The sequence below is a fragment of the Chinchilla lanigera genome, unplaced genomic scaffold (assembly GCF_000276665.1).
Source record: "Chinchilla lanigera isolate Chin_1 unplaced genomic scaffold, ChiLan1.0 scaffold00044, whole genome shotgun sequence".
Taxonomy (NCBI): Eukaryota; Metazoa; Chordata; class Mammalia; order Rodentia; family Chinchillidae; genus Chinchilla; species Chinchilla lanigera.
Window position 1 is genome coordinate 7,910,160 of NW_004955445.1, and position 6,736 is coordinate 7,916,895.

General features: G+C 55.5%; 1 long non-coding RNA gene across 3 annotated transcripts in view; it reads left to right on the forward strand.

The window, feature by feature from the left end:
* The window catches only part of LOC102026810, an 11,017-nt gene extending 5,456 nt beyond the window's left edge, over positions 1-5,561 (forward strand). Inside the window, exons 4-7 of one of the 3 annotated variants that reach the window (XR_001235547.1) lie at positions 65-252; positions 1,206-1,248; positions 1,341-1,452; positions 4,104-5,561. This is a non-coding gene — a long non-coding RNA (uncharacterized LOC102026810). Of the gene's footprint in view, positions 1-64; positions 253-1,205; positions 1,453-4,103 lie in introns of all 3 variants that reach the window. The other 2 variants (XR_001235546.1, XR_262313.2) reach the window with 2 other exon arrangements.
* The last annotated feature ends 1,175 nt before the right edge of the window (positions 5,562-6,736 follow it).

The following is a 6,736-nucleotide window of genomic DNA, read 5'->3' on the forward strand; positions in this document are numbered from 1 at the left end:
CCCTCCTCCTCTTCCCTCTTCCTCTCCTTCCCCTCCTCTTCCTTCTCCTCCCCTTCTTTTGCAGTGCTAGGATGGAACCCAGGGCCTCTTGCGTGCTAAGCACACATCCTACCACTGAGCTACATAGCAGCCAGGAAGAAGGTCTTTTGGAGGAGTCCAGTGACAGGCAAGAAGGTCAGGCAAGCAGAGGGCAGATCACAGATGGCTGCTTCCGCCAGTTGGAGGGGGTCAACTGCACCCTCAGGGCAGTAGGTGAGTTATAAGCAGGTGCAGGCCTCGAAGGTCACTTTTGCAAGGAAAGGCTGTGGCACCTTCTAGTCTTCGGCTGCCCAGGTGGACAAGCCCCTGCCGGCCCCCAGCGCCCCACCCAGGCACATGCCCTCAGAGTAGCCCACAGCCTGCGCCAAGCTAGCCTGTTTCTTGGAGATTATTTTTGCCAATGAACCAAACAAAGGGGGAGGGAAGAGAATTCAGAAAATATTCTGCAAGCTTTGTCTCCAGATGCCCAGCATCAGGTTTGGCTTGCAGTCCGGGGATAGGAGGGTAAGCGAGGCGACCCCACATGATGTGGGCTGGAGAGCTGACAGGGCCATAACCCAGGGCTCTTGGGAGGGAACATGGAGCCTAGCTCTCTGGCCTGGCCCAGGGACAATAGGCTGAACTTCCCCCTTTGGGCTTTTCTGCCCCAACCTGTTGTGTGACCTCGGGTGACCATTTATGTCGCTGAACCTCAGTTTTCATATCTGTGCAGAGGGACAGCGATGGCCCCTGAGGAGTCTCTCATCCGGCCGCTGGAATTGGGGCCAGCTGGGGGACGAAGAGAGATAAAAGCACCTCAGTAACTCTTCCAGTGCCCAGCACCGGCCAAACTCCCCATAAATGTCAGCTGTCAGTCACCCTCTGCAAAGTCATTATTCATTATTGTGCATTTGCTGTACTCCAGGCTCTGGGTTACATGTGTTAATTTAAGCTTCCTCCCTTCCATGTGAGCAAGGATTATCCCTGTTTTGTTATTTTATTGTCCTGTATGAGAGACTGAACCAAGGAAGCCCTGAGCTATATCCCCAGTCCTTTTTATAGTCCAACAGGCCTGGGCTGGCCTTCAACTTTCGACTCCCCTGCCTCAGCCTCTTGAGTACAGAGATTACAGGTATGCACTACCTTGCCCTGCTCAAGTGAGGATTATTATCAACTCCATTTTTCAGGCAAGGAGACTGAGTCTCTAAGAGCTGACCTGGCTTGGCAGAGGTAAAATTGTTAAAAGGCACACAGCTGGGGTTGGAACCCGGATCGGGCCTTGAAAGCTGCTGTTGTCTTCATTGCATCCTGCCTGCCTACAGACTGAAGCTGGAGCCAGAATTTGGAGTGACAGTGGTCTGTGTGGACTCGTGTCCCTCCCGGAGCCAGCCGGCTCAGGCTATAGCCTCAGCCTAGGGTGCAGACCGGACACGGGTGAGTTGCTCAGGAAAGCCAGGGGCCTGAAGAAGCAGAGCCATCCTGCGCCAGCCCCAGCCTTCCTCTTAATTTCAGAGTCCAGCTCAGTACCCATGTCATCAATAATCGTGCCCCAAAATAGTTCACTGGGCCAGCCAGGGCGGAGGGCCGGGACGTCCTGTTCCCGTCGGCTCTGGCCAGAGTGACCGTGCACTTGGCCTTCCCAGTCTGAGGCTGCTGAAGGGGAGGGCAGAGCTCACCCTGCCTAAGATTCCTTTGTGGGAATGAGCCGGCCTCCCAGACACCAGCACCCCAGCCCCGGGCACCATGCAGCTTCTGGAATTCGCTGCCAGTGAGGCAGAGGGCTGCGGATAGCCTGGGCCTGCGTCCCAGCGGCCTCCCAGGGAGGGCAAGGGCACTGGCCCTGGAGTCCGACAGGTGCAGGGTCAAATCCCATCTTGGACTTTTCCTACCTGTGTGACTTTGGGACACTCACGTTCTCTCTCTGGGCTTTGGGTTTCTCTCCTGGAAAATGGTGATAAATATTTCACAGTGTGACTGTTGTATGCATGGGAATTTGTGTATACAAGGGACAGTTTGTAGACTTTGCAGGTTTATGTATTATCTGCTCCTCCCTTCCCCACCCCTGAAATGTGAGCACCACCAGGGAGATCTTTGCCTGTTCTAGCACCCATGGGCAGGAGAGGGAGTCAATGGGCTGTGCTGGATGAATGAATGAACGAACGAATGAATGAAGACCCCAGGCCCTAATGTGTGCATTTGAGAAAGAGAAACAAACAGGAATCTACGGCCGTACCACCCTCAGCACGCCTGATCGCGTCTGACATCGGGAGCTAAGCAGGGTCGTTCTTGTTAGCGGTTGGAAGGGAGAAACGAGCAGGACTGCGCCCTGCGAATGGCCCTGATGAGGAAGCAGTTCAAGTGGGAAAGGGAGGGCAGAACTAGATTCTGGAGGACGGTGGGCTGTGCAAGGGCCCCATGGGGAGCATGGGAGTGGGGGCACAGGACCCGAGCTCTGGTGGAAGGTGGCAGAGGAACTACGGGCCGGGGAACCTTTGGGGCACAGGGGCTCCTCCCTTGACCTCCAGGCTGTCCCAGGCTTGGTGTGGGAGGACCCTGAGACTCAGGGCTGCGCTCCCCACAGTCATGGCAGTGACACGGCTCACACTCGCACACCCTCCCGAGGCCAGCACCGCCCTGCACCACGCGAACGCAGAGTCCCTGGGACCCCCCGGAGATGGGTGCTGTCGCTCCTGCCCTTCTACAGATGAGGCACTGAGGCCCCAAGCGGCACTGTAGGTCATGCAAGGTCACACAGACAGTGAGTGGCTGAGCCTGGGGTGCCCAGAGCAGCCCCTCTTCCCAGCGTGGGCCAGGTGGGTCCCCATCAGCTCTGCAAGAACTCGTGCCCTCTTGCCAGGGTCCCTGTGTTTCCCAGGGGAGCCCTCCGCCTGCCCTTTCACTGGGCCTCAGATCCCTCCGCAGACCACCCCTCCGGGAGCCTCCCTGAGCCCTGCCCTGTTGTCCCAGCTCCTTCTCCGCCTCTGCCGCCTTGACCTTCGTTTCCTTAAGTTCTGGGGGTGACATTGGGCCCACCAGATAATCCAGTTCAGCTTCTGGTCTCAAGGCCTTCATTCGCTCACACCTGCAAACTCCCTTTCACCGTGCAGGGCGCCGTGTTCACAGGCTGCAGGGGTGAGGGTGCCGACTCCTTTGGGGCCATAAGTCTCCCCATCACAAGGGCAGGGCCAGCTCCACCCAGCACCCCCGGCCTTCCCTGGAAACACCAGGCCGAGTGGACGGAGGAGGCCAGCGTGGTACAGAGAGAGCTGGTGGCCTGGTCCCCCTGCAGCAAGCGGGGGCTTCATGAGGAGCCCCCAGGAGGGAGGGTCCTGGGTGGCCAGGGCTGCTGACTCTGAAAGAAGCTGGACATTCTGATTTTCATGTGCAATCTCCAATTTTTAAATGCTGGTAAATAATGCAAAATTAAGAGAGGTACCCAGTACACGCACGCACGCACGCGCACACTGGCAGCCAGGTGAGCCTCGGGCTTCAGGTCTGTGTCTGTCACTGACCGGGGAGAGAGGAAACGGATCACGTACCCCTGCCTAGGCCCGAGGAAGGGTGACTTCGAGGGGATCCCCGTGCCCCGCCCTGCTACATGGAAGAAACCCATGGTCAAGAGGGAATAGCAGACTTCCTCGGGGCGCAGGGAGGCTGAGTGGCCTCCGATGAGTTCCCTGGAAACTGAGTCTTTTCTCAGGGGGAGGGGGCTCCGCGGAGCTGCCAGAGTTGTATGCTCCCTGAGCAAATGCTCATTATACGCCAGCACCTCCCTCACCCTGGGGGCTCAGGGGTCACAAAACAAGGAGAGCTCCTAGCTCCGGGAGGACAGGGACGGGCCATGGAGGTGAGGTGGCCTGGAGCTCTCAGAGCCATCCGTTCCTCCTCTGCCGTCCCTGCTGCCTGCGTCTTGTCATTGAAGGAGCTGTGGCTTTTGCTCATGGATCGAGTGCTGACTAAATGCCTCTCCTTGTGGCCCCCAGTGCCGAAACGAGGTTAGGACACAGGGGTCACACAGTGAGGAAGGACAGAGCTAGGAGGAAACCCCTGACCCCGCGACTCTTCTCTCCGCCCTTCTGCCTTAGCGACCAGCAAGGGCCCTGGAGCAGTGCGGAGGAAACGGCCTCTGTCATGCGGACTCCGGGCTGAGCTTGCTCTTTCTGGTTCCTGACCTTGTGGACTGTGAGGACCCCGGGAGCCTTCGGAAAGGTCACGTGGATCCCCTCGTCTTTCTGCTCTCAAGGCCTGACTTTCCTTGGTGTCTGCTGAATCCTACTAGTGTCTGTCTTGAGCGCCTACAGCGTGCCAGGCACCCGACGAGCACTGCCGCATTTAACCCTGAACAATCCCATGAGGCCGTTGCTAGGGCAGATGAGGAAACCGCGGAGGACAGGGCCATCTCTTGCCCAGAGGCACACAGCTAGAGCGACAGGCTCAGAGCCAGACATCAGCCACCATGGGCCACCTCTGCCCCCGCTGCCGGTGGCGACCTGGCTCAGACTCCTCCGAGGGCTTCTCTCCTGCCGCCCGCTGCGACCCTGGGCAAAGCACAGAGGGTTCCATTTTCACAGAAGTCCCCAGTGTGGCGGCTTCTTTTTGGGACCTGCTGACTGGGCTCCTAATGTGCTCAGAGGCCCTTTCCAGGTCCCTCCTCCCGCTTCCAAACCCAAGGAGCTGTTCAAGTGTTCGTCTTCCTCCCGCCGCGGGTGCATACTGCCAGAAAAGGCGAGAAGGAAGTGAGTGGTGGGCACTGGTGGCCGGGCAGAGGGGAGGCCTTAAGGTCCCAAACTCTAAAGGCCAAAGGACGGTGGAGCTGCCCAGTCAGACTGACACCCTTAACAGCGCTGGCCTGGCCCACAAACAGTAAAATCAAAGCAGGCCCCGGCTGTTTATTGGTTTTCCCCTCCTTTTTTGACAAAAAAAGAGATCAAAGGTGAAATCAAGCCCTCCGCTCTGCACACCTCCTCCCTTCTTCTTTTCCTTTCTTTTTGGAAGCCTGAGCACTGAAATGCTTCAGTTGCAGGGGGAGGGTCCCACAGCGGCCAAACGAGGCACACAGAGGCTTGCAGGCGGCCAGGTGGGAGGCCGTAGAGAGAGGCGGGGACTGGGGTGGGCCGGTGAGCCCAGAATTGCCCCACTGCTTTGCAAAAGTAAGGGCCCAGTGTGGCCAGGCTTTGGGAACAAGCCAGAATTCCAGATGTTTTATGTGAAATCTCGGGTGATATATATACATGCCCGGAGATGGGAATCTATTATTACTTTTGCTGATGGTGTGCTATGCAGTCATCTTGGATTAAATATTATGTTTTCCCATGGGTACTACCTTTGTCCTAATTCTTCCTACTGGTCCGATATTTCATGCTTTTTTTTTGTGAACTTGAAGATTATTTTATCCAATTAAAAACATTCTGTGAGCCCATTACTTGAAGTCCAGTTAAGTTTATCTTTGTTGGCAGAACTGACATTTGAAGGATGAGAAATCCATTCTGGTAGGCTGAAACAGGAAGATCTCAAGTTTGAGCCCAACCTGGACAACACTGGAATTTAGTAAGATCCTGTTTCAAAATTTTTTTAAAAAAATGTTTAAAAGTCTGGGCATATAGCCCAGTGTGAAGGCCGTGGGTTCCATCCCCAGTACAACAACTAAATAAATAAGTAAATGAAATTAAAATAAAAGGGATGTGAAATTTTCCTGTCCATTTGTCCTCATCTTATTTTATGGGTTTTGGGACAATTATGTTGCTGGTGGTTTGTTTTCTTCTGAAATCTCTTGAGTTTCAAAGTGATGGCAAAATTTCAAGCTGTTGGTACTGTGTTGGCTGAGCACCCACCCACCCCCACCGGGCTGTTTGTCTTGGGGCTCCCTGGGCCCCCTGGGAATCAGGGCAGCCTCCCCCACGGGGCAGCTGCACACACTGTTACTCAGAGATAACCTGTACAGGACAGGGAGATCTCCGGCCGGAGACCTCAGGCCACGCCTGGCAGGCGTGCGGGCTGCTCGCGGCCTGACCCCTGGCCACTTCCTCCACACTCCCCAGATGGGCCGGGAACACGCCTTCCTGCGAGGCTCTGCCAGCTCATTTCTGAAGAGCTCGCAATAAGGAAAAAAAAACCCCTGAGCAGATTGCTTTTTAAGAAGCAAAGCAAAATTTTAAAATAACGGGCCAAAGGTACCACCGAGCCCCGCAAAACTGCGGGCTGTGCAGCGCTTGCTCTGTCTGGGTGCTTTAGCTCTGGGCAGAAGCCACAGTCCAAGCACAGATAAGAAAGAAAGGTGCAAGCCAGGCATGGTGGCGCATGCCTGTAATCCCAGCATCGGAAGGCTGAGGCAGGAGGATCATCGCGAGTCCGAGACCAACCTGGACTACAAAGTGAGCTCAAGGCCAGTCTGAACCATAAAGTGAGACCCTGTCTCAAAAAAAAGAAAGTAGGGTGCATTCAGGTGACTGGCGCAAGGAGAGAAGTCAGGTGACAGCGGTGAAAGGGGCCTGGGAGGGGCCTTTCAAGGTAAGGGACCTTTACCAGGAGAGGAATAACAAGACCATCACAGCCAGGGGACCCTTTCTCTCTGGGACCCTGGCAGCAGGAAAACCACTGTGATCTCAGGACACACAGCCTGCCAGACTTTTTTGTCTAATTCTATCTTATACTTACATGTCTTGTTTTTTATTTAATTTGTATTTTATACATTTGCGCTTCCTAAGAAACATAGGTAGTA